The sequence below is a fragment of the Pleurodeles waltl genome, chromosome 10 (assembly GCF_031143425.1).
Source record: "Pleurodeles waltl isolate 20211129_DDA chromosome 10, aPleWal1.hap1.20221129, whole genome shotgun sequence".
Classification (NCBI taxonomy): Eukaryota; Metazoa; Chordata; class Amphibia; order Caudata; family Salamandridae; genus Pleurodeles; species Pleurodeles waltl.
In genome coordinates, this window is record NC_090449.1 from 452,149,806 (window position 1) to 452,176,864 (window position 27,059).

General features: G+C 48.7%; 1 protein-coding gene across 2 annotated transcripts in view; it reads left to right on the forward strand.

The window, feature by feature from the left end:
• Positions 1-27,059, forward strand: part of SLC4A2 (solute carrier family 4 member 2) — a 2,186,615-nt gene that overhangs the window by 139,089 nt on the left and 2,020,467 nt on the right. For both annotated transcript variants that reach the window (XM_069210734.1, XM_069210733.1), the window contains exon 5: positions 4,107-4,185. The gene's annotated coding sequence lies outside the window, so the exon portion shown is untranslated. The remainder of the gene's footprint in view (positions 1-4,106; positions 4,186-27,059) is intronic.

Genomic DNA, 27,059 nt, shown 5'->3' on the forward strand with positions numbered 1-27,059 from the left:
TACGAGGAAGGGTCTGCGCTGGATATCGAATCTGCCGCATACAACTCTTTATAAAAATCCGCAAAAACCGCAGCGATTTGCCGATCAGTTCGCGCTTCACCCAGGTCGGGTGAGCGCACCATCTTGACAGCATTGGCAGAGTGCTGAGCCCTCAACTTGTGAGCCATACGTTTCCCACATTGGTTTCCCCCTACATAGAATTTATGTTTGAGCCGGACTACTGCATACTCCGCTCAGTCCCAATCCAGTCTCTTCTACTGATGACGCTCCTTCTCCAATTCCCTCCAAATTCTAGGGGCGCCAGTGAGTTTGTGGGAGGGTTCTAATGCTGACACTTTCTGCTCTAACACCGCTCTCAGCTCTCTTCTAGTTTTATTTTCTTTGGCCGAAAGTGAGATCACCTCCCCACATACGACTGCTTTCAACGCCTCCCAAAGCGTCGCTAAGCTAGTCTCCCCATTATCATTGTGTCTGAGGTAATCCAGGATCACTCGCCGCAACGCTTCCTTCTCCAACCGGGACTGCAGCATTGTGTCCCGGAAGCGCCACCCCGGGACCCAGGCTTGCTCCGCTTCAATGCAGACCACCAAGGTTATGGGGGCATGATCTGTCAGAGCCTTAGGCTCAATCGAGGTCTCCCTGACTCGGGAACTAAACTCCGAGGAGGTAAAAAAAAAGTCTATGTGTGTATAAGTCTTGGCCGACGCCGAATAAAACGAGTAGTCACGGAGGGTTGGATGCGCCCTCCGCCATACGTCGTCAAGGTCACAGTCAGTCAACCACTGTCTCCCCACAGGTGTCAGGGCACCGGTCTGCCCGTAGCGGTGTCCAGATCGGTCTAGCTCACTATCCATGACCAAATTGAAGTCCCCGCCTATAAGGATAGCTCTGTCCGGAGTAGTAAGCATCAGGGATATAGCCTGCCTCATGAATGCTTCTTGCTGTGCATTGGGGGCATATAACGTAGCAACTGTAAAGTGGAATTATTCTACGCGCAGTCTAAGGGCCAAAAACCTCCCCTTAACCTCGTGTATCTTGGCGACTACCTCCCCGGAAAAAGCTTTTGATAGCAAGATCGCCAACCCCGCATGCTTTGTTGGGGCGGAGGACCAAAACTGCCGGGGAAACCATCTGGAGCGCGTACGATATGTGTCTGCGGCCAACAAATGCGTCTCCTGCAGCAGACAGATGTGGCTCTGAGATCTCTCGAGAGCAGAGAGGATCGCCAACCTCTTCGTTGGAGTATTAAGGCCCCTGACGTTAAGACTTAGACATTTTAATGACATGGGTAGTTATGTAAGTATAACCCTGGGCGTTATCCTTCCCAGGGGGCAGCAGCCGGGGACGGCCCCTGAAGAAGCGAACTCTCCGGGGAAGAAGGGGTATGACAACAACAGATAAGGCTTCTAGGGGGAGCACAAAATAACAAGACCAAAAAGCACAACAGGTGCACATCAAACACAGACAAGTCCTCTATCAGAAGTCCAAAAAGAGGTAAGTTCCAGACAGGGGTCGACAACACCTCCCAAGGCTGTCTCACTACGTCCCTACACCCGACGCCCAGGCTAAGCTCCAGCATCTTCACTGCTTGCTCTGAAAGCGGCGCCGCACCCCCGCAACTACTCCAGGGACACCCCACATCTAGGAACTGGTCCCCGCCGCCAGACTACTCAACACAGATTGTCTCTTCAGCGCACGTTCTGACGATGACGGTCGTGGCTGCTTCCGCTTCTTATCTCTCTTTCCTCACCTTGGCCGTTTCTCTGCAAGGCCCTCCTCCGGTGGCCCAGAACCCGGCTCCACCTCCTCCAAATTCAGGATCCAGCGTGCCTCTGACAGTGACTTCACATGCCTCATCTGGTCCCCCCCCCCATCGGAACATGAGACGAAATGGGTGACCCTAGGTATAAGGCGCAGAGTTAGCACGGAGGTGCTCAGTGATAGGCTTAAGTTCCCTACGCCTCATCAATGATAAGATGTTGACCTTTGGCTAATTGTGCGATCATGTCAGTGAGTGTTGGTTTTACCTCCATGGTTCCCTTCCCTATGTGGAATACATGTGTTTATGATCCCACATCTGACACCACTGTCATAGGGTTGGAGTCAAAGGAGGTTTTCAGGGCTTCTTTATCCCTACAAAATTGTCCAAACTGAGTATGTCTATTTAATATGAATACATTCTTTATTTGGCTTAAAACCTTAAAAGTATAAAACATAGATAGACTATACAATAGTTCATAGAAATAATCTATTACATGATGTATCCCCACACAATGTTCTTAATTCATCACATTTCATATTTGCAATGCCTTCCTAACGTGGATTGATACAACTTCCTAACCCCGAATACGAGTTTCATTTTCCTCCTAATTTTACAAAGTGCATTGTGCATAGCCACTTAATCCAATTATATTTCTATTAAAACCAGGGTTCTTATAACTTGCATGTGGTCCAAACCTAGGTAAAATGGTGGCGCTTTTGCTTTAACCTACATATTATAATAAGACAGATGTCCGATATTACAATCATTCAATATAATTTTAAAAGCAGTTAATTTGTAAACTCTTTGTTTATCTAAGGGAATATCATCTCTTATTCAGAGCTTCACATACTGCTTTTTGCTGGAGCCTTATTAGCCCCGCTAAAACCCCTTGCATTTCATTTAAAAATCTACCTAGCGCACATGCTACATTAAAAAAATCTTGTATCTACTAGTAGCTTAAGCACTTGATCCCGATGTATAATATTATATTCCTTAAAAATGTGTTTTAAAATCTTCTTATGCACTTCTAAAAACCAAAAGCAATCCAATAAAATATGTTGGGCACTACATTTTTGTTGTAGGCCACATGTACATAGACCCTGATCATCCTTAATTATGGCTTTTGCTTTAGGGTGCATATAGCCAGGTTTTAACCCGACTCTGAATTTTAACACTGCATCTCTTGGCCTTGGGCTAGGTAGGGCCTCTATATAGGAGAAATTTTCAGCATTCCTCCACTCACCTACCATAAACTGGGTGGAAATGTTTCTCTCCAGGTACTCTAGACCTGCTTCTCTTGCCCTTTTATTTACCATTGTACGCAGCTCCTGCTTCAGTATTTGTCCTCCGCGCCACTAATTTCAGGACAAGCCTAAGAGGACACAAATATTTTCTAACCGTCCTCTCACTTGTGCTGACGAGTGTTACTCACTTGTCTTCATTTCTACTTTACACAGTCTTGCAATCTTAGAAATTCCCTCATCTCTCAGGCCAGGCTCAAACAAAATTTCAACACAGCCTGCCTCCCCTGGTAAGTCCATGCCATCAGTTGACATTCTGCCCATATAGCTTGAATCATAGCTGAGGGAGGCAGCGATATCATGCGTTTTACACATTTACTTTCTTCTGTCTCCCAACTTGACTTCCCAGAGAGTGTTAGGACTTCTACCCCATATTGAAATTTAGGGCGTACCACAGCATTAAAAGGAGACACAACAGGGCGGAGGGACAGTCCCCACATTTCCCGCTAAACTGTTTTAACCCTCATACCATGTTAAAGCTTTGTTCTTTAGAGCTTCAATATGTTCTTTCCAACTTAATTCAGAGTCAAACCACATGCCTAAATATTTATATTTGTTAAGCTTTTCTACTTTTTCTCCTCCCAAAAAGTAGGTAAATACACTCTTCTTTTTTCCTATTGCCATTATTTTCATTTTATCCATATTTACTACCATTTTTCCTTTGACAGTAAGAATTAAACACATCTAATTTTCTTTGTAGCCCTAGCTCAGTCATATCAACTATCACAAGGTCATCCGCGTAAAGGTAGCAGGAGATATGAACCCCATCCATTTTTGTGTATAGGCCTTTAGCCCCCTTTAACAAGCCTGATAAATATGACAGAAATATAGCAAATAATAATGGGGCCAGAACACATCCTTGGCGCAAGGCATTCCCTATAGGGATTTACTTTGAGAGTGAGCCAGTATGTCTATTCAAACTGGTCTTTGTTTGTATTCCAAAGACATTCCTACATAGTTACTGGTGTTTGTAATATCAGTCTGTAATTATAGTCCTTCTCTTCTTTTCCCTCGGTGTGACAGTTTCGTTTTCTTTCCTTAAGTTGTCAGGATTTCTCCGCCGTTCCGCCCCAGGTAGCCAGCGAGAGAAGGGGAGATATAAGAACAACAAGCCGTTGTCAGGTAAGTGTTTCAACTAAGTGTTTTTTTTTCTTCTTTTACTGTTATTGACGTGCATTTAGGGATGTGGTAATGTGGGACTTCCCCTGTGAGGTATAGCTATTTATACAGGGTAGTGCTGCCCAATGTGCCGCCCAGTGTGCCAGAGGAAAATAGGGTGGAAAAAACCTAAATCGTTGTGTAATTGTTTTTATCACCATGCTTATACATATCATACAAATGAAAGTGCCCAGGGTATCCTTCCCTTTTATTGACCCGTGTGGGAATGGTTGGGGTTGTCACAGTTTTGTGCACCAAGTTTATGGGTTGATTTCCCACCACCCTTATTCCTCCCCGGTCCCTCCCTACCTTCCCCTATCAACTTTGTGAGTTGACCGCTCAACCAGTCACGTACCTGGTATAGCCACACCCTCCAGGGACGTAGCTGGCTTCTCCGTGTTCCCCGTTCCTCGATTAGAAGCAGAGCTGCTGGGGAATGCAGTGGTCCAGTTGTGATAGAACAATTTGCAGTCTGTGGATTCAGTGGTGTGTGCCCCAGCCAGACATGAAACTCTATTGGTCTGCATGTACCAGGGATTTTATCATTCCTGAGAGTCCAGTAGCAAGGACCTTAGCAAGGAATTTGACTTCAACATTCGGGATATCGGTTGATATGAAATACGGAGATCAGGGGGTTACTGTGCTTGCGTAGGGTAATTATTGTGGCAGTCATTGAGTCCGGCGGCAGGGAGTCTGTGCAGCCAATCTCTTCATACATTTGCAGCAGGTGTGGATATACTAGGGAGTAGAAACATTTATAGAATTTGACTGGGATTCTATTTGGGATTCAGGTTTTGCCAGAAGGGAAGGCAGTGATGCAAGCCAGGACCTCCTCCAGCGTCAAAGGGGTATCCAGCACGTCACGTACTGATGCAGAGAGTGGACAAATCTATAAGTCATTTGCCATTGGGATAGATATTTCAATGGTGGAGGTGATCTGCTAGCATACAATGGTGGTCATTACAACCCTGGCGGACGGTGTTAAAGCGGCGCTAAGACCGCCAACAGGCCGGCGTTAAAAAAATTGGAATTACGACCATGGCGGAAACTGGCAACAAAGACAGCCACTTTAACACTCCGACCGCCACGGCGGTACAGACAAACAGCTTGGCGGTCACCGCCAACAGACAGGCGGAAGACAAAGTACCACCCACAGTATCACAACCTACCAATCCGCCACCTTTTCCGGGGTGGATTCACCGTGGACAAAAACAAGGCGGAAACAGGATCTCGAAGGGAAAACGCTCACCTCTACACACCCCACGAGGAATCTGGGCGCAATGGAACCAGAGCTGCACATCCTGCCAGCCCTTATCTTCTTGCTCCTCAACCAGGAGCACGAATGCCGGCGGTGAAGACAACGGTGAGTACTGCACCTGCGACTCAGGGGAGGGGGGAGGGAAAAAACAGGGATACACACACGCAACACTCAACACCCCCACCCCCACCCTCACCCACGACAACACACACCAATACAGCATGATACATTACATTTACACCCCCCAACCCCCCTCGGAAGAATGCAAAAACAAAAGGAAATGAGTTTAATCATTGTAATATATTAAAATCAAGTATGCAAAAATATATATATACACCATAAACAAAATATACACCAAACTTAGTAGTCCAGGTAGGGCTCCAATGAAGTCTGTGGAACACTGGGCCCACATGGTATGGGCGAGATCCACACAGGATCCCCGACCATGACGGAGAGAACACTTCAGGGGCATCAGAGAGCAAGAAAACAGGCACCTCAAGAGGAGGGAAAGGGGGGGGGGGGGCACATCAGCCGGTTGAGTGCACAACGCCAAATCCACGAGAGGGCCACATGCCCACTGTTCAATTCTGGGGAGTGCAAAGCCACAGTCTCTCAAGTCTATACAGTGGGTTGGTTGCCCACTGTTCCATCCTGGGGAGTGCAAAGCCACAGTCTCTCAAGTCTATACAGTGGGTGGGTTGCCCACTGTTCAATCCTGGGGAGTGCAAAGCCACAGTCTATACAGTGGGTGGGTTGCCCACTGTTCAATCCTGGGGAGTGCAAAGCCACAGTCCCTCAAGTGGATAACAGTCTCTACTGGTTCTGGAGGCGGCATGGTGCCCAGAGTGCTTCATCCTGCTAAGGACAGAGGTAGTGGATGACAGTCTCCACTGGTTCGGGAGGGGGCATGGTGCCCAGAGTGCTTCATCCTGCTAAGGACATAGTTAGTGGATGATAGTCTCCACTGGTTCTGGAGGGGGCTCTGTGCCTAGAGTGCTTCATCCTGCTAAGGACAGAGGTAGTGGATGACAGTCTCCACTGGTTCGGGAGGGGGCCTGGTGCCCAGAGTGCTTCATCCTGCTAAGGACAGAGGTAGTGGATGACAGTCTCCACTGGTTCTGGAGGGGGCTCTGTGCCCAGAGTGCTTCATCAAGCTATGGACAGAGGTAGTGGATGACAGTCTCCACTGGTTCTGGAGGGGGCTCTGTGCCCAGAGTGCTTCATCCTGCTTGTGAGGGACTCAGTAGCGTCTGTGCCCTTGCCGCTCATGGGCCAGCTGTGCTTGTGGCGGCGGTGCCCTGTTCAGCGGTGCTTGTAGCGGCGGTGCCCTGTTCAGCGGTGCTTGAGGCGGCGGTGCCCTGTTCAGCGGTGCTTGTAGCGGCGGTGCCTTGTTCAGCGGTGCTTGAAGCGGCGGTGCCCTGTTCAGTGGTGCTTGAGGTGGCGGTGCCCTGTTCAGCAGTGCTTGTAGCGGCGGTGCCCTGTTCAGCAGTGCTTGAGGCGGCGGTGCCCTGTTCAGTGGTGCTTGAGGCGGGGGTGCCCTGTTCAGCGGTGCTTGAGGCGGCGGGCTCCTTTGCAGTGACTCAGCTGCTGGCGGTCCTCTCTAGCCCAGCGCGGCTTTTGCTGGCAGTCCTCTCTAGCCCAGCGGGGCTTGTGCTGGTGGTCCTCTCTAGCCCAGCGGGGCTTGTGCTGGCGGTCCTCTCTAGCCCTGCGGGGCTTGTGCTGGCGGTCCTCTCTAGCCCAGCGGGGCTTGTGATGGCAGTCCTCTCTAGCTCACCGGGGCTTGTGCTGGCGGTGGCCTCCTGGGCAGCGGGGATGATGGCGGTGGCCTCCTGGGGAGCAGGGCAGGTGCTGGCGGTGGCCTCCTAGGCAGCGGGGAGGATGGCGGTGGCCTCTTGGGCAGCAGGGCAGCAGGGCAGGTGCTGGCGGTGGCCTCCTGGGCAGCGGGGATGATGGCAGTGGCCTCTTCGGCAGCAGGGCAAGTGCTGGCGGTGGCCTCTTGGGCAGCGGGGATGATGGCAGTGGCCTCCTGGGCAGCGGGGATGATGGCGGTGGCCTCTTGGGCAGCAGGGCTGATGCTGGCGGTGGCCTCCTGGGCAGCGGGGATGATGGCGGTCTTCACCGCCGTGCTGCTCTTCCCAGACTTGCCGGGTTTCTTGTGGCCCTTCCCACCTTGGAAGGTGTCGCAGCTGACTCCACACTCCCACCGGGAACCCTGGGAGCGGCTTTGGTGGCTGGAGTCTTCCCCCTTTCCTGCCGGGCACTGGCCAACTTTTGATGCTTGACAGGTGGGGGACTGTCCGTGCTGTGGCTCCGTGCCACACTGGCTTCCCTGGTGGCCAGTGCACTCCAGATTTTGGTGACTACAGGCACCACTGGTCCCGGAGATGTTGTGGCTGAGGTGTTGGTTGGGACCTGGAGAGTCGGGCCCTAGTAGACGGACGGGGGAGGTGTGGGAAAGTGGTCAAGGTTGGACAGGAAACGTTTTTTGGGAACACTGGGGCGGGTAGCTGGAGGGGGTTTGGGAGTGGAGGAAGAGGTGGTTGTAGGAGGTGTTCGTTTGGTGACTTTGGGTGAAGGTGCATGCGCTGGAGGCTGTCATGAGGTGGATGGCTGTTGGGTGGGTGTGTGCCTGCATTGTGTATCTTGGGAGGTGGAGTCACAGACACTGTGAGAGGACACAGGGGACGTGTGAATTGTAGTGGGGGTGGTGACTGCACGTGAGAGGGATGTGGTGGTGTGTGTGCTGGTAATGGCAGTAGTGGCTGTAGATGTAGTGCATGCAGGTGTGAGTGTAGATGAGACTGGGAGGGAGGAGGGAGACGAGGAGGAGGGGGACACAGTGGAGGCAGTGGATGTTGGTGTGTCTGCATGTGTGCGATGCTTGCGTGAGTGCCTGTGGGATTTGTGGTGCTTATGTTTGCCTGAGCTTCCCTTGTGTGTTGACGTGTGTGCATGATGGTCTGAGGGTGTGCTTGGGACAGGCTGGGGTACAGGGGATTGGGTCTGGGTGGAGGAAGTTGGAGGGGGGAGGCTAGAAAAGGGGACAATGGCTGCTATCAGTGCTGAGGCCAGAGTCTGAAAAGCTCGCTGAAGGCCGCCTGACCAGAATGAATGCCCTCCAGGAATGCATTTGTTTGTTGCAACTGCCTTTCTACACCCTGGATGGCATTCAAAATGGTAGACTGCCCAACAGTGAGGGGCCTGAGGAGGTCAATGGCCTCCTCACTGAGGGCAGCAGGGGTGACTGGGGCAGGGCCTGTGGTGCCTGGGGCGAAGGTGATGCCCACCCTCCTGGGTGAGCAGGCACGGGGCAAAGGCTGAGGGGCTGCTGGGAGGGCGGTGCTGGTAGGGGGGGTGGCGGCTGTACCTGTAGATGCGGGGGTCACAGATGTTGCCGCCACCACAAGGGAGCTCCCATCAGAGGACGAGTCCGTGTTGCTGGTGTCAGCTCCTGTCCCCGCCGTGGAGCTCCCCTCGCCCTCCGTCCCACTGGTGAACTCCGAGTCTGTAGTGTTGCCCTCCAGGGCCATGTGGGATGCAGCTCCCTCGTGCTCCAGTGCCACTGCTCCTCCGCCTGATGATGCTAATGCACACAAGAACAGGCAGACCACAAAAAGGGGGGGGAACGACAGAAGAAAGACATGTTGAGTGCATGCATTACTGCTACAGTTGACGGACATGACAGACATAGAAGCCCCCTGCACTACGCCGTGCTCTTGGGCTCCACTGTTCAATCCCTGGGACATGGGCTACAAGGCTATGGATGACATCTGCACACATGGATGACACAGGGGCATGACTAGGTGTACTTGGCACTCTACAGAGGTGGGGTGGGGTGCCACATGGCCTGCCTTACGGAGGGACCTTGCCTACTAAACTCGCCCTGGCCTAGGGAAACCCTCAGCCCACCTCCCCCACCCAGACACTTCCACTGCGCGCAAAATCAGCAGGATGAGAGTGTACTCACCCACTTGTGGCTGCTGTGATACCCTCAAGCGCCCATCCAACTCCGGGTACGCCACCGCCAGGACCCTGAACATCAGGGGGGGTCATGGTGCGATGGGCACCCCTCCCATGTTGGGAGGCCATCCCCAGCTGAGCCTCCGCCGTCTTCTTGCTCCAGCGGCGAATGTCCTCCCATCTTTTCCGGCAGTGGGTGCTCCGTCTGTGGTAGACCCCCAGGGTCCGGACGTCCTTGGCGATGGCACGCCAAATATCTTTTTTCTGGTGGGCTCTGACCTACATGAATTGTACAGGGAAAGAGAAACTTTATTACCAACTGCACCGTCACAGTCATTGGCCCCCATCCCTACCCTTGCCATGTGGCACATGCATTCATCGTCGTTTCATGCAATCCTCAATCCCCCCCCCCCCCATCTTTTATCCACCCCACTCCACTCAGGCATAGCCCATACAGCATGCTCCCAGTGTACTTACCTGTTTGTCTGGAGGACCGTAGAGTAGCGTGTACTGGGGAGGGCCCCATCCACGAGTTTCTCCAACTCCTCCGATGTGAAGGCAGGGGCCCTTTCCCCAGACACTCGAGCCATTGTCTCTTCCAGACCGAGGTCACAGCAGCACCTGCAGTGTAGGTCCTCTCCTGTCGAAGATCAGGTATTGAGTGATTGAACAGATAGAAAATGGTGGTCACGTCCGCGGCGGTGCGTACCGTCACCGCCGGCGTACATCGCCATTGGCTCCTGGGACCCATAGGGTTCAATGTTAACCAATGCAGCATTGCGCCGCGGTCTTCGACAGCCTACCGCAACGATGTACAGCGCCAGCGCAGTTACCTCACAGTCCATTGTCCCACTTTAGAGGTCAGGCAGCCGCCATTTCAGGGGCCCACATGGCTTAATTTTTAATGGCGTCACACATACCTAGGCCTAGACTCAACACATATACAGGCCACTTTTCGGATCAGGATCCTTGTTCTGTGTAAGCTGTGGGTACATACCTCTGAGTTGGTTGACTCTGTGCTCACTTTTGTCCTTCATAGGCACCGTCCGCTAGTACATGTGAGGAGATGGCGGCATCCTCTGGTGTACAGACCGCTGGTGGACCTGTCGACAATGGAGGAAAGACATGTGATCATCACCTACACGCTTGACCATGCCACAATCCCTGAACTGTGTACCCAGCTGGAGCCAGACCTGATGTCAGCTATCCGCCATCCCACAGGAATCCCCCCTCAAGTGCAGGTGCTGTCAGTGTCCATTTCCTTGCAAGTGGGTCATTTCAAACAACAGTTGCCATAGCATCAGGGATGTCCCAGACTATGTTTTCCAATGTGTTGTCCAGAGTGTTGTCTGCCCTGCTGAAACACATGCAGAGCTACATCGTTTTCCCTCAGGTGGAGGATTTGCCTACAGTGAAAGGTGATTTCTATGCCCTGGACATATCACCAACATCATAGGTGCCATTGATGGGACACATGTGGCTTTGCCTCCCCCCGCAGGAGTGAACAGGTGTACAGAAACCGGAAGAGTTATCATTCCATGAATGTGCAGATGGTGTGTTTGGCAGACCAGTGCATCTCCCATGTGAATGCCAAGTTCCCTGGCTCAGTGCATGACGCCTACAACCTGCGGAATAGCAGCATCACTTATGTGATAAGGCAACTCCAGAGGCACCGTGTGTGGCTATTAGGTGAGCACCTGGAAGCAAGACAGTGAGAATGGTTGTCTGGGTCTGGGGATATCCCTACAGCTTAGTGTGTGTCTAACAGTTGTCCCTCGCCATTTGCAGGTGACTCTGGTTACCCCAACCTGTCATGGCTACTGACCCCAGTGAGGAATCCCAGGACAAGGGCAGAGGAACGCTACAATGAGGCACATGGGCGAACTCGGCGGATTATCGAACGGACCTTCGGCCTCCTGAAGGCCAGGTTCAGGTGCCTCAATATGACAGGTGGATCCCTATTCTACTCATCAAAGAAGGTGTGGCAGATCATCGTGGCCTGCTGTATGCTTCATAACTTAGCTTTGCGACGACAGGTGCCTTTTCTGCAGGAGGATGGTCCAGATGGCGGTGTTGTGGCAGCTGTGGAGCCTGGGGACAGTGAAGACGAGGAAGCAGAAGAAAAAGACATGGACAACAGGAACTCGGTGATCCTGCAATATTTTCAGTGAGACACAGGTAAGGGTACAGACCTGCCTACTACATGTACTTTAACACTACTACCTCTCTATTGTCTGTCATTTTCACCCAGTGTATGGTCACTTTCCCTTACGATTTCACAGATGTGGGTCCCACTGTGTGACATCTGCTTTGTTTCCTCATGGACTAGAGCTGTGTGACATAGGTATGTTGACATTACAATTGAAAGAGCATTTTGTCACTGTAATTGCTAATACACTATTTCGAAATCACAGACTGACTCCAGATTGTTTTGTGCTTCAAGGGTGTTTATTTAAGTGCTAAATATTGGAGGGGGTTGCAAAATGGTCAGGGGTGATGGTGGAGGAATGTCCATGGCAGAGTCCAGTCTATTAGTCTCACAGGTGCATTGCCCAAATGGGCATAGGAAGTGGAGCTGGGGCAGTTTGAGGATGGACAGGGTGACAAAGTGGGACAGAAAGATGACATTCAGGGTGGTCTCATTTCTTGGCAGGGGTCTTGGTATCGTAGGTGGTGGGCAGTTCATCGTCCATGCTAGTGTCAGGGGCCCCTTGTTGTGCCACAGTGTCCCTCCTGGGGTTGAGTACTTCCTTCAGCACCCCTACAATGGTGCCCAGGGTGGAATTGATGGCTCAGAGTTCCTCCCTGAAGCCCACATACTGTTCCTCCTGCAGGCGCTGGGTCTCCTGAAACTTGGCCAGTACCGTTGCTATCATCTCCTGGGAGTGGTGGTAGGCTCCCATGATGGAGGAGAGGGCCTCGTGAAGAGTGGGTTCCCTTGGCCTGTCCTCCCCCTGTCGCACAGCAGCCCTCCCAGTTCACCTGTGTTCCTGGGCCCCCGTCCCCTGGACCGTGTGCCCACTACCACTGCCCCCAGGTCCCTGTTGTTGTTGGGGTGGTGGGTTAGCCTGGGTTCCCTGTAGTGGTCGACACACTGCTGCTTGACGTGTCCTGGTGACAGAGGTATGGGCCCGCTGGGTGGGTGCTGTGCTGGTGTTTCCAGAGGGTGGAAGCTCTATAGTGGCCTGTGACTGTGTGATGGGAACCGACTGTCCCGAGGTCCCCGATGGGCCGGGCTGATCATCTAGATCCAGTTGGACAGAGCTGCTGTCATCACTGTGGGTCTCTTCTGTTGGTGGTGTGGACATGTGTGGACCCTCCTGTATGGTGACGTTGGGTAGGGGTTCTGCAGGGGTATAAAAGGATGTTTATTACATCTGTGTGTGCCATGGTGTGCAATGGGTGGGTGGCCGTGTATCCCAGTGCTTGCATTCCTGTGTGGGACCTTGTGTGATCATGGTTTAGGGGGGTGTATGGGTATGTGCAGTGGGCATGCTTTGGTGATGGGTGTCCATGCTTTGGTGTTGCATGCAGGGATTGGTGTTGAGATGGGTGGTTTGTGAAATTGGGACATTTGTGAGGAGTTGGAGTGATGGGGTGAGGGTGAGGGTGGGGGTATGTGATGGCATGCAGGTAGGGTGGGGGATGTAATTGTTAAGATTTGACTTACCAGAGTCCATTCCTCCATCTACTCCTGCGAGGCCCTCAGGATGCAGAATCGCCAAGACCTGCTTCTCCCATGTTGTTAGTTGTGGGGGAGGAGGTGGGGGTCTGCTGCCAGTCCGCTGAACCGCAAGGTGGTGTCTTGAAACCACTGAACGCACCTTCCCCCGTAGGTCGTTCCACCTCTTCCTGATGTCATCCCGATTTCTTGGGTGCTGTCCCACTGCGTTGACCCTGTCCACTATTCCTCGCCATAGCTCCATCTTCCTAGCTATGGCGGTGTGCTGCACCTGTGCTCCGAATAGCTGTGGCTCTACCCGGACGATTTCCTCCACCATGACCCTGAACTCCTCCTCCCAGAACCTGGGGTGTCTTTGCCGTGCCATGGGGTGGTGTGGGTGATGTGTGGGGTGTTGTGTGTGGTGATAAGTGTGCTAATTTGTAGTGGTGTGTTGTGTGAGGTGCGTGGAAGTTATGTGGGTGATGGTCTGGTGTGCCTGTGGATGCTTGGTAGTAGTTTGTAGTGTCTCTCTCTGGCCTTCTTTCGGTATTTTTGTCGTAGGGGTTTGTGGGTGATGTGGGTGTGTGTTTTATATTGTATTGGGTGTGTGGGAGTGGTGTGTGTATGTGTATCAGGTGTGTGTATTTTGAATTGTCCAATGTGGCTGTGTTTTGTATATGTGTGTGTATTTTGAGCGCGGCGGTGTGTACCGCCAATGGAATACCGCGGTTGAAAGACCGCTGCGTCAATTTGTGTGTCGTGATAGTGTGGGCGTATTTCTGTTGGCGTGACGGTGGAGGATTTATTTTCGCCAGTTTATCACTGACCTTTGGTGTGGCGGAGTTGTGTGGGTGTCTGAATTTTGGAGGATTCCGTTCTGTGGGTCATAATAACTGTGGCGGATTTCCGCGGCTGCGGCAGTGTGTTGGCGGTCTTCTGCACGGCGGTAAGCGGCTTTTACCGCCAATGTTGTAATGAGGGCCAATGTGCGTTGGTAGTCATCAAAGGACTCCGCGATTCCAGGAGCCTCGTAAGATAGGAGTCGCTCAGGATTCCATATTGCTGGAAGGATGTGGGTTTCCTCCTGTTTCTGGGTGGAGCCAGTAGATTAGTTTCTCAGCTTTGTTACCCTGTTCGTATAGGCAGTGTTGAGCAAGGGTACTGGCATATTTAGCCGTTTATCAAGGAATTTGCATCTCCGTTTCTCCCAGAGCTTCTCTAGGTGCTGTCTAATGCTGGAAGGGCAGGGCCAGTCCAAAGCAGCACTCAAGTTCGAGAATCTGGGATTCCATCTCTGTCTTGTTTCCCTCCGTGGACCGCCGCATATACCTTGCCCCAAATCACTGTCTTGCAAGCTTCCTATAGTGTCACTAGTGAAGTAACGGAATGATGGTTCAGATTGTAATAGTCCTTGATGGCTGTACAGAAGAGGTCAGTAAATGAGTCTTCCCCGAGCTACCAGGCTTTCAGTTGCCTTATGCCACCTCTCGCTGGATGAGGCCATGCTTAATTGTACCTCTTTAGTGCATGGTCTGAGAGGTATATGAGTCCTTGATATCATAGGTAGGAAATCTACAGGCATGAATAAGTTATCAAGGTAAGCAGAAGTTTTATAAGCGGCTGAACAATGAGTACAATTATTTTTGTGAGGATGCCATTTGCAGCAGACTTCTTCCAGTCTCATAGACGACGCCCATTTTTTAGAGTTAGGCATCTGGAGATTGCCGAGGTTGAAGTGGAGTCCAGGATTCTGTCTATGACCCCATTAAAGTCACCCCCACAATAGAAATGCTCCAGGCTGGGGGCGTAGCAGGTTGTCTGAGAGGTCCCGCAGGGAATTGGGGTTCAGTACCGAGGAAAGCAAACAATGCCTATGACCCACGGGTGTCCCTTAAAGGCACCTTCTAAAAGCACAAAACAACTATGTGGGCCCAGGTGAGATTTACAGGTTTTGTACAGGAGAATAACTACTCCCCTTGTGTCCCTAATAACATTGAGGTGAAAGACCCTCATTTAGCCATATCTCTCAAGGATAGTTCAACGAGTGCCCATCAGATGGGTTTTGTGAACAAGGAGAATGGCTGGCATTAGTTAACCGGATCAAAATACTGCACCCATTTTGATCTTGTCCAGAAGCCTATTAATGTTCCAGGTCAGCACCATGAGTCGTGAATACTTGAAGGGAGGTGGCATGCATTGTGGGTGGCAAGGGTGAGTACCAGGCAAACAGAGTATTTTCTGTGTCTGCTTTGTGAAAACATCAACTGAGTTGAAAGAAATAAAAACAACTCTACCCCCAAACACAATCCCCCCACCGTATACTTCCCACCCAGAAGCATTTGTTGAACCAACATTCAGGAACTCCTGGAAAGACTAAGACAAACAAATAAGCAGTCTAACATTGGGTGGGGGCGCGTACATTCATGAAGTGATGCTCTAATCCGGTATCTGTGGTCTCCGGTGGGCTGGGAGTGTGGTGTGTCCAGGTGGGGGGCATGGCTGTCCTTAGTGTCTATTGGCAATTGAGTCCTCAATTCTTCCTGCCTTGTGGGTCTACGATTAGTTCTATGCCTCCACTTCACTGAGACACTGTTGACAGCCCCCCATTGTAAGATCTTAGCTCTGTCGCTCTCATCCCCTGGATCTGATCCCATGCAGGAGCTCGGGAACGTTCCTCCATCCACTCACATGCCTTTTCCAGATGATCAAAGAAGAATGTTTTGTGTTGGAAGAACATTTTGAGGTTGGCCGGCAAGAGGAGCGTGTATTTGACCTTCATGGTGTTCTGTGGTTCATACGAATTACGTAGAACTGTGCATCAGGTCAACATACATTTCAGCATATTGGGACTCAGTCCACTGTACCAACAGGACATGTTTATGCAGTTTCTAGCTAGCTTACAGTTCCTCATCTGAACCCCTAACCTTACCAGTGTACCAGATGGTATTTGCATCCCCAAACATGACTACTGAGATTCCCAAGAAAATAGTGGAAACAGGCCTACCCGTTAATTGTCACTCTCTGTACCCAAGATGAGACACAAGAAATATACAAAAATGTATTTTCAAGCATTTATCTTGCAAGAATCGTATTCTTGTATAAAAAGCATGAGCTGCAGTTATGAGGCAAATTAAAAAAAGAAGCTTGGTAACCAGCTTAAAAAAAAATGATGAAAAGATAAACTGTTCAACCACGATAACATTCCTATGTTAGCACACTCCTATCTGTTACTACCTACACTATCAAGATTATAGTGGGAGTTCCCGCAGCCAGATCCAGTGGGTTAGCCTAACCCCTCATAGCTGGGTAAGATGTATCGGGAAGCCAGGAAGCTGGTCTGGTGTAGAGCAGGCGTTCGCCCTTTGCAAGATGGAGGTCTGAGTCAGCAGGGATGCATCTCTGTGACAGAGCACCACGTTCCAGGATGATCTCAGCAGAGGAGCTCCTCTTCTGAATGAGTGCAGAGGCATATTTTTATAACAAAAGCACAGTTCATATTGCACTATGTCAGAAGTGCAGAACTGATGTGATGATAATGTCTTTAAGTAAGGAGCTGTCTCCAGGGGACAATCATAGTATGAGGGCATCCCATTCTGTGTGCCTAGCCTTGGACTCAATGTAGAGACTGCATGGCAGCAATGCTTACAAGGAATAGGCTGCATATACAGTGTTTTCCAGTATATTATTGGCACAAGTGAAAAACTGTGTAAGAAATCTCCATCAAAAAGAAAAGCTAAATTAAAATGTGCAGCCTGAAATGGAGGCTCTGCGCGTTGAGCGCCTCTGTCAGGCTTCACCACACCCTCCCTTTGGCCGTTGGAGATTTAGCTCAAACTAAAATAAACGCATACAAGCTGGCCTACATTATTATGAATATTAAATGAATCTGCGTGTAAAATGTAAGTGCACTTTAACAATAAAAGCAAACAAAAGCCATAATAATATATGCCTATTAAAAAAGTCAATAAAATCTAATAAAAACAAATTTCTTGAAAACAAAGGACTGAGTCAGAAGACTAGGAGGCTCCCGAAATGTTTCCATGCCCAAAGTCAATGTGATCTAGGAAGGAATCGTCAACCGCAGACTACAGATCCACTGAGGCCTGAGAAGCAAGTTCCAATGAACAAACATGGTGAAATCCAGTCTGCTCAGTGGAGCCCAGAGGCAGGACAGCCAGTGGTGTAACCGCAACATGTGAGCCAGATCCCAGGAATCCAAAAGCAAAAGCATCCATTTCGACCAGATTTAATGGCTCATAGTACGCATCCACCAGCAATGGCAGCCTCATAGGACAGCACTGAAATGGATGTACAAAAGACGCACATGCAGATGCATATCTATAGATTGAACCAATTGCGTAGCCAGACACAAGTCCAGCGCACACTTTAAAGGGCACAATGGCAGCAGAACACAGGCTGTACATATTGTAACCAAATAGGTCTGAAGGACAAAGACCAGTTCACATTTAATTCTTGGAGCAAAAACACTCTGAAGTACTGCGTCATGCATTCACAACACAACAGGACATGTGGCAGATTCATCACCATTTGGCCTCAAAGTGGAACATCTAATGGGAAACAACGAAAATAGGACCAAGATAGCAATGACTAGTAATAACACACCTTGTATGCCTCCAGAAACACTTGAAACCAAAGAACTTAGATAGTACGGCATTACATTGAAAACAGTTTAGAATGTGTTCACAAAGCCAGAACCAAACACTTAAAAAATGTGTACCACTCAAAACAAAGATAGATTAATATCACAAGCAAGGGCACTGTGAAGTGGATCATCTTGGGGAGTACGCGGTGGCACGAAGATATGGCGAGGGTGAATGTCCAGGGGCCACATTGGCGGCCGCAGTTCATCCTTGCAGGAATGATGCTACTATCATAGAGATACAGTATGAATTAGGGCACCCATTGCATGACTCTACCGCGATAGCACAGCACCTTTGTAGGTACTATTCAAATTTAAACGTGGCACAACCCACCACAATCGACGTGGAGATAGACAACTATTTGGCTCATATAGCCATGAAGTGGCTCTCAAATGAGAAAAGAGGAAGCCTGCTGGCCTTTCTGACCCCGGAGAGATCTGTGAAGCATGCCCTCGGGCAAGACGTTGGGTATGGATGGCCTCACAGTCGCCTTCCATTAGGCTTATCAGGATTTGCTGATAACTTAATTGATTACTTTGTTCACAGAATTAGCCTCGGATGGTAGTATGCCCTAAATTATGAGGGAAGCCCTCCTTGTTACAATCCAGAAGCCTGGAAAGCCGGTGGATGCCTGCGCCTCTTATAGACCACTGTCCCTATTGAATGTTCATACTAAGCTTTTTGCTCAAATTCTTGCCACTCGGTTGGCACGGTGTTTACCAGCCGTGGTCGGTCCAGAGCAGACTGGGTTTGAACCTGATCGAACTCACTTGTACAATCTCCTCACTTTTTTTGGGGTGGTGCTGAGTCTCGTTCCATAGGCATGTGGCAGTATTTATTGATATAGAGAAGGCGTTTGACTCAGTGGCCTGGAGTTTTTTTGAGGGCTGTCCTGCGTCGTGTTGGTGTTGGCGGCGTAAAGTTAGTATGTGTCCTCTACACACAGCCCACTATGTGAATACAAATCAGAGGTGCGGTCTGTGAGCCTATTGTTATTGCTAGGGGCACACTGCAAGTTTGCCCACTATCTCCTCTGTTCTATGCCTTGGTGGTGGAACCCCTCGCATGTGCATTATGGGAATACCAGTTGCACTGGGGGCTCTTGTATCCTAGGTATAGGTTGATAATCTCTTCCTATGCAGATGACAGGTTGCTCTAAATTCGTGAACTGGGTCATCACTTGCCGTCAGTTCTTCCGGAGTTGACAGTGTTGAGGAGCCACTGAGGCTGCATATCAATTGTGATAAGTATACTATTATGCCACGTACTCCCTGCAGTGGACCATGGGCCCCATTCATATTCTGGGGATCATGGTAAACACTGATCCTGCAATTTTGCTACGTGGAAATGATGGGGTGGCAAAGCGCAGATTGGCTGAATTAAGTTGCTGCTTTCGCTCGCTGGTCGGGTGGCACTCATAAAAATGATCGCGCTCCCCCATCTGTTGTTCCTGTTTCTAAATATACCACTGCTATTGCCCTGTACGTTCTGGAACAAGCTGCAGGCAATGTTTAGACTGGCCTGGGTTAGGAGGACAGCCTATGGTATGCTGGGATACTCTCACTTTGTCCTGTGATATGGGGGATTGAATGCGCTGGATCTGGAGGTCTATTACCTTGGTGTACAGAGTAGTTTTGTGTATTACCAGCTGCATGGCGCACAGGATCTCCCCCATCTACAGATCGAGCGCATATTGGCGGCCCCACTTATGTTTTCACAGGCCATATTTCACAGGCGGACCCTGCGGGACAGAGTGTTGAATTCCTTAAATAGCACGGTATGTGCATGGTGTAGTATTGTAGATCGGCAGGCTCAGCATGCTGCTACATACCCCACGACTTTAGCTGTTTTGGGGTTTCTGTTGGGGCAGGAACAGGGTGTGAGACAAGCATTTGAGTCCCTGGACATACACTATATGGGAGACTTCTTTGCTGATGGGTTGATGAAAGGTTGGGTTCAGATCACGGAGCACACAGTGATGTCTGCCGCCTTGGCCAAGTTCCATTATTTTAGAGACAGACAAGCCGAGCACAAATTGCTAGACAATGACCTCCTGGAACCTCCTGGGTTGCCAGCCCTGACAATGTCTGATACAGGCTACCGTGCCTGTCAGCTTGGTAACTAGACTCTACACGTACGTGCAGGAGAATCGTAGGCCTTACCTATCTGTGCTGCAGCTGAAATGGCAGCGGGCCCTCACAATTACTATAAAAGATTCACAATGGCAATATTGCTGTTCACTCACAGTCTATTTCCCTTAATGGCAGGCACGGTTTAATCCACTATAAATATATCAATAGGGTGTACTACACTCTGTCCTGTTTCGCCCGATTTGATCTTTGCAACAGTGCAAAATGCTGCGGCTGTCAGGAGGACGAGGTGTGAGTTGCACACATTGCCTGGGACTGTCCCAGAATGAGGGGCTTCTGGGAGGAGGCATTTTCTTTCCTTAGAAGACATAACAGAGCACTATGCTTAGAGATCCCATGCTTGCATTATTAGGATATGACAAATTAGTGTGAAGAGCGGATAGGAAGATAGTAACTATGGGTCTATAGTTGACTTGGTGTAGGATTGCTATCCGATGGGCCAGAGGACCAGTGCCAAATCTTAAGGAGTGGCATAATGATATGGTGTATAGCAGCATACATAGCTCCAGCCCAGTAGCTTCCAACCACATGGTATATGGGGGCCGTATAGGGCTTACCTGCATAGAGAGCATATGGCTGCCAATGATAGTTAAAGATCTGTATTGGGCCCTGGAGGAGTGTAGGGTGGGAGGCTTCAGTTGCAGTACTGCGGGACCAGGTGAATGAGATGAAGAGCCAGTGTTACTGTTGAATGATGTGCTATGGCCTCTAAATGTGAGGGCTGTTACATGTTGGCTATCGCTTATGATGTTGTTCTTCTGTCTTACTAATTGCTATGTTAAGATATCTCAAATGAGATGATCTGACACTTCACTACATGTTTGCAGCTATTCTTAGTATTGGCATACCTACTCTCCTATGTTTGTATGCAATGAGTGTACTCTTATAAAGTTAATAAAAGCAAAAAAAAACATTTCTAATTTGAAAACAACCCTCCTGGAGAAGGAGTAGATGCCTCCTTTGGTGAAATGCAGTGTAACCAAACATGCTCCCCTTGCAGTGGTGCTGGAACAATTTTCAGAGTGGGGGTGCTGGCACCAATGTTACATCACCAGACTCACAGGGATTGTTAAAAATAAAAGCATCACACAAAGAGTAGCAAATGAGCAATGCCAGGTCAGCAGGAGAGTGGTAAGGGTGTGATTTGTAGCCAGTGATGCATTTTAGAGCATGTCATCACATAAATCTTGATAAAGAATGGTGTGGTAGCGCATTGTCTTTTACAAAACACTTTTTCCATTGAAATGGCAATAAAATGTGCACTGACATACAGTTTTACTGATAAAATAGCACAAAAAATTGGTACCACTCCAGTGATACTTGAAGCAGTAAGTGTTCAGTGAACAGGTTCACCAAAATGCTGCAGTAAGCGATTGGACTTCAGAAAAAGACCTTGCAACCTGAAGATCAAAAGTCTCTTGGGCAGATGTTAAAGCAACATCCATCTGAAACAATAAGGCTTTCAGTTGCTCAGCTTATCAAAGTTAATATTAAAAACAGGGATCGACGGCCATACTGTAATTTCCCTAACCATGTGTGAGGGTGGAAATAGCATATTGTTACAGCAGGTCACGACACTAGAGACCGCCACCACATATGGGACACCTGGTTTCATACCATAGCAACCTTGGTTGTTAAGGACCAAAAAAAAATCTATTTCAGAGTAATCGGAACACTGGGCGAATCGAGGAGACTGGTGCACCTTGCAGATAACACTCCAAACTGGACATGGATGAATCACATGCACCTTGCAATGTCATGTCTTTTCTAATTAATGAATGGCCGAATTAAGTTTAACATTTATTTCCACTAAGGAAGACTTCATTTTCGCCATTCAGGAATTTGTAATCGAAAGTTAAAACTCAAGAATCATGAACAAGCTGTCTCCTATAGCTTCATATCTGCATACCAGAAAGTGTTTTAGACAAGATGAAACTGAAATGTTGAGATGAGCAATGATCTAAAGCCATGTATCAACCACACAGCAGAAGGTTTCTCAGCTACTGAAAAGGGTAATATTTCTAAAAGCTCAATGTTCACCATGGTATAAGTTGCAGCTTTTTTGTACATCAGTTGCAATATGATGTTAAGTTATATAGCCAAATAACTCTGTTGCGTTCAAAATATTTCCATGGGACATAGTTTGATTTTTAAACTTGCAGTGTCCAGCTCAGTTGCATATTCGATCTCAAATGACTTTGTCCATGCTATAAGAGAGGCATTTCATTCTGTATGATATTGAATGCAGATGATACAATATTATTCAAAGAATGAATACAATTTGACAGTGTAGTCATACCATTGTCCACAACAGCCAATGCTTTTTCTAAATGTTCCGTCAATCAGTCTTAATTTTTCAGCAGCTTCTTACTGAGAAGTTTTCCAAACCTCATTATAAATGGTATGTAGGAAGTGTTTTGGACGTGGTGACCTAGGACCCAACAAGAAATCTTATAAATCCATGTCAGCAGTAAGGAGAGATAGGTATTCCTTAACTGCATCTAATGTGGAATGCTGTAACCATTGCTGGCATAATTTCCCTCTGCTACAGGTTTCAACTACCCATGAATGTTGTGTCTGCAAGTGCAGAGGGTCTGGTCTGCTGGCTTTAAAACCCAAGAAGGAGTTTAAAAACTGTGCATGACAACTATTAGTGTCAACTAGCCTCACTAACCACCCGTCTGTACCTGAAATTGAAGAATTAAATGTACCATTCTAAATCATGTAATTTAGGTGTTCTTCCATGAAATTTGCAAAATGTTACCTATTGTCGAAACGTGCAATAGAGGAAATGCTAAGTGTATTAATTAATTTAATTTTAGCCAGACCCATGCAGGTTGTTGCACTGTTTAGTTCTGAAAAATCATTTGTCTAGGAATGAGACTGGCTCTAAACAAAGCATCAATGCCCTGTATTAGCCAATGGCGTGTTCCTCAAGTCGATTTCAAATCAATTCCAATACTCATAACCCTGTAGTGTCAGTTGGGATGTACATGAGTCTGAATAAATCAACTTAGTTTGTCTCATTATATTTTTTTTCGCTGGGGAAGGGGTTGCAAACTTTTCTTCTACGACACCATCCCAACATCATTGCACTACCAGCCATCGACTCCTACTACTACATTCTACTCCTTGACCTCCGTTTCCACGCTACGAAGACATCCCCAAAAACACCAGCCCCTCCACCCTCCTAGAGAACTTGGGCAACATAGACTTCACCCAACTGGTCACCAAACTCACATACAAGGCTGGACACACTCTAAACCCCCTCTTTGCCTCCAGCGACAGAGTGAGATTCAGCCACGTCACTTAACTCTCCTGGTCTGACCACAAAATCGTCCACTTCACCATCGCCGACCCCAACACACCTCCACCAAGGACCACAGAACCAACTACTGCAACTGGAGCAGAGTAACTGAATCGCAGTGGACTCAAGCCCTCAGCTCGTTCAAACCCTAGGCCTCATCTGACCTCAACTCGGCCATCCTGAACTTCTCCTCCTGGCTCATCAAATGCGCCGACTCAGTTGCCCTGCTGAAACAAGCCACAACCAACAAAATCTCTACAAATGACAACCGGTACACCCCAGCGCTCAGAGCCAGCAGGTGCAGCTACTTCATACTCAAGAAACAATGGCGATTGACCAGGAATCTCTTCAATAGTACAGCTCACAAAGCAGCCCTCAGCAGCTACCAGTGACAACTCAAGGAGGCCAAGAGAGCAGCCACTCATCGACTTAGCTTTCAACCACCCAAAATAACTTTTCAAAATAGTCAAAGAACACTCCAACCGAGCAGCCACAAAGAACTACATCCACCCCTACCAAGAACTCTGCAATTCTGTCTCGGACTACTTCCACAGCAATATCACCACCATCCACAACAACCTCGACTCCAACCTTTGATCTTCAACTTCAGCTCTCTCTTCCTCTTCAGTGCACACCAACTGCACCATCTCCATGTGGGCACCATTCACCACTAAATCCACCTCAGCCATCATGTCATCCATTCACTCGGGCACCCACCGACCCATGCCCCCACCACCTGTTCAACCTCTGAACCAACCTCATCAGTACGGAACTCACCAGCCTCCTTAATACCTCCTTCACTTTGACAGTTTTTTATGGAAAAATGGAAACATGTGGAAATCAAACCCCTCCTCAAAAAACCTCTCTGCTGACCCCAACAAACACAAGCATTTCCAACCCATCTCTGTTCTCCTACCCAGCCAAAGTATTCGAGAAGGCCATCAGTCAGCAGCTCACCAGCTACCTGGAAGAAAACAACCTACTGAACACCTCACAATCCGGTTTTCATTCCAGCCACAGCACTGAGACCGCACTCATTGCTGCCACTGACGACATCAGATCACTCCTCGGCCGCGGGGAAACCGCCGCCCTGATCCTCCTTTTCCTGTCAGTTGCGTTCAGCACCATCTCCCACCACACCCTCATCAACAGTCTCCACAGCATTAGTATACAAAACAATGCTCTCAAATGGATTTCCTCCTTCCTGATAGGATGCACTCAGAACGTCCGACTACCCTTTTCATCTCCGCACCCAAAAGCATAATTTACGGTGTACCCCAAGGTTCATCCCTTAGCCCCACTTTGTTCAATACCGACATGACCCCCCTGGCTGACATTAATAGACCCCATGGACTCAACATCATCCCTCAGGCAGACGATACTCAGCTGATCCTCTTGCTTACTGAAGACCCCTCCACCACCAAAACCAACTTCCACAGTGCCATGACCACCGTAGCCGACTGGATGAAAACTAACTGCCTGAAGCTCAACTCCGACAGGACGGAAGGCCTGATCTTCGGGAAAAACACCTCCATATGGGACCATAGCTGGTGGCCAGCCGAACTCTGACCCACTCCCATGCGTACAGACCACCTTGTCATCATCCTCAACACTAAGCAGACCATGAAGCGTCAGATCAGTGCAGTCGCCTCCTCCTGCTTCCTCTCCCTCCGCAGAAACGTCAGATGAATACCAGCGAACACCATGAAAACTGCCACACAGGCACTCATAACCAGCTGCCTTCACTAAGGTAATGCCCTCCAAGCCAGGATGTCCCCCCAGCTCCTAAAGAGATTCCAGACAATACAGAACACCGCTATCACTTATCCTGGACCTTCCCAGGTGCCCCCACATCACCTCCCACTTCAGAAACCTCCATTGGCCCCTCATCCAGAATTTAGACTCTTCACGCACGCCTACAAAGCCCTACATGACTGGTACAGGACCAGACTACATCAACCGCCATCTACACTTCCGTCAACTCACCAGACACCAGCACTCTTCCTCTCTGGCCCTCGCAAACACACCCAGAATACGGTGCAGTCGCAGCGGCGGCTGCTCTTTTCCTACATCGCCAACAAGGCCTTGAATGACCTACCCCTACCTCTCCGTACTGCACCTTCCCTGGCAGACTACAGGAAGTGAATCAAGTCCTGGCTCTTCAACAGAGACATAGCACCCCAGTGCCCAGATACCCCCACGGGTGACAGCGACACTCTACAAATGACTAATTTATTGATTGATATATGTTTTTGAACTTCCCACTGGTGGAATCGGGCAATGTTTACTTTGTGTGTAATTAAAAACCACACATGGAGAACTAGTTGTGTGTAAATAGTGATGAGCATAATGATGAAAGCAAAACATTTCACCGTAATTAGCAGAATTTAAATATAAATCTTCAGCATCAAATAAAGTGTAGCTTTCCAATTAAGGAAGCATGCTTCCTACAATCTTCACGTCCCATTCATCGGAGATAGCACCAGAGGTAATGATCTTGTCAGTAGCTATTTTGAATATGTGTGGTATTTGTAGTGTTTCTGTAGGACGAAACATATCAAATGGGACCTTATTTCACACAATTCCATCAGAGATGGGAAATGCAGAATTGTTCTCCAGGGACAGGTCTCTTTGCACCCTATGCAAAGAAGTATGAGGCTTTAACACCTCGGTTGTCAGTTCAGGAGAGTGCAACAATTCCAATCCAAATGAAGAGAAAAAACAGGACCGAAGAGGATTCAGATAAGTCCGTTTCGCCCAAAGAATAAATGCACATACTTCTTGTAGGGAAGTGTTTGAAGAGAAATCATCAATGTTGACAAAGTAACCAAAAGCAGACTGTGTGAAAACAGGGACCGCACCTGGGAAAGGAGAATTGGTCGTCTCTTCCAAAGGTGGTTGGTAATAACCAACTTTGTTATTAGATGCAGTAGTTGAAAACTGTAAGCTCACATCTGGAGTGAGTTCTGTATCGGCAGTAGTGACAGGAACTAGTGGAAATTCAGCATATTAAGTCCCAAGCTGAGAGAAGCAGTACAGCTATTACTGAATGCTTGTAAAGAGATTTCCTGCATAGTAGTGAGAGGAATCAGGGAGCTACCCAGGAGCCCTCGTGGTCTACTGTGTAGGACTGGCCACATGATGTATCTTTATTAAGTCAATTGAATTACATCTTTTGTTTTACAACCAGCAAGCGGATGCAAAGCCTCAGTTCTGGTACCTTGACTGCGAAGGACTGGCACCGGTGCTCAGTATAATGGGTCAAACTCCTTTTTATCTGTAATCTTCTCTCAAACTAGATCCTCGACTTTAGGAATCCAGCCAGAAGAATGCTGGTTGCTCCTTCACTTTGTCAGTGGCAGAAAATTTGGTCATTTAATTTAAGCGCTCATCTCAGAAGTCTTGTAGTTCCTGTAAGACAGTGAAACATTCATTGAGGTCAAAAGCTGTGTCTGCTCTCACTGTGCCATGATTATCAAGATCTAGAATGGACATCTGGACCCCAAATAGGACCTCATAGGGATTCCAGTCTCTAAAGATGATTTAGGCAGATTATTTAAATCTCTCTGTACTCTATATAGATGATGGAGCCCACTACGACCTTAGCCTAATAATCTAGCTGTTAAGGATTGCTTTAAGTCATGGTTCTTCCTTTCCACTAGAGAATTTCCCTCAGGATGATAGGGAAAGGAATAACGCACAACACCCAGGGTTCTCATGGTATCCTTGTTAGCCTTAGAGGCAAACGCAGGTCCCTGGTCCGAGTGGAATGCTGCTACTGCATATGTCCTGACAAAAACTTGCAAATCTTTAATAACAGTTAGAACAACAGCTCAAC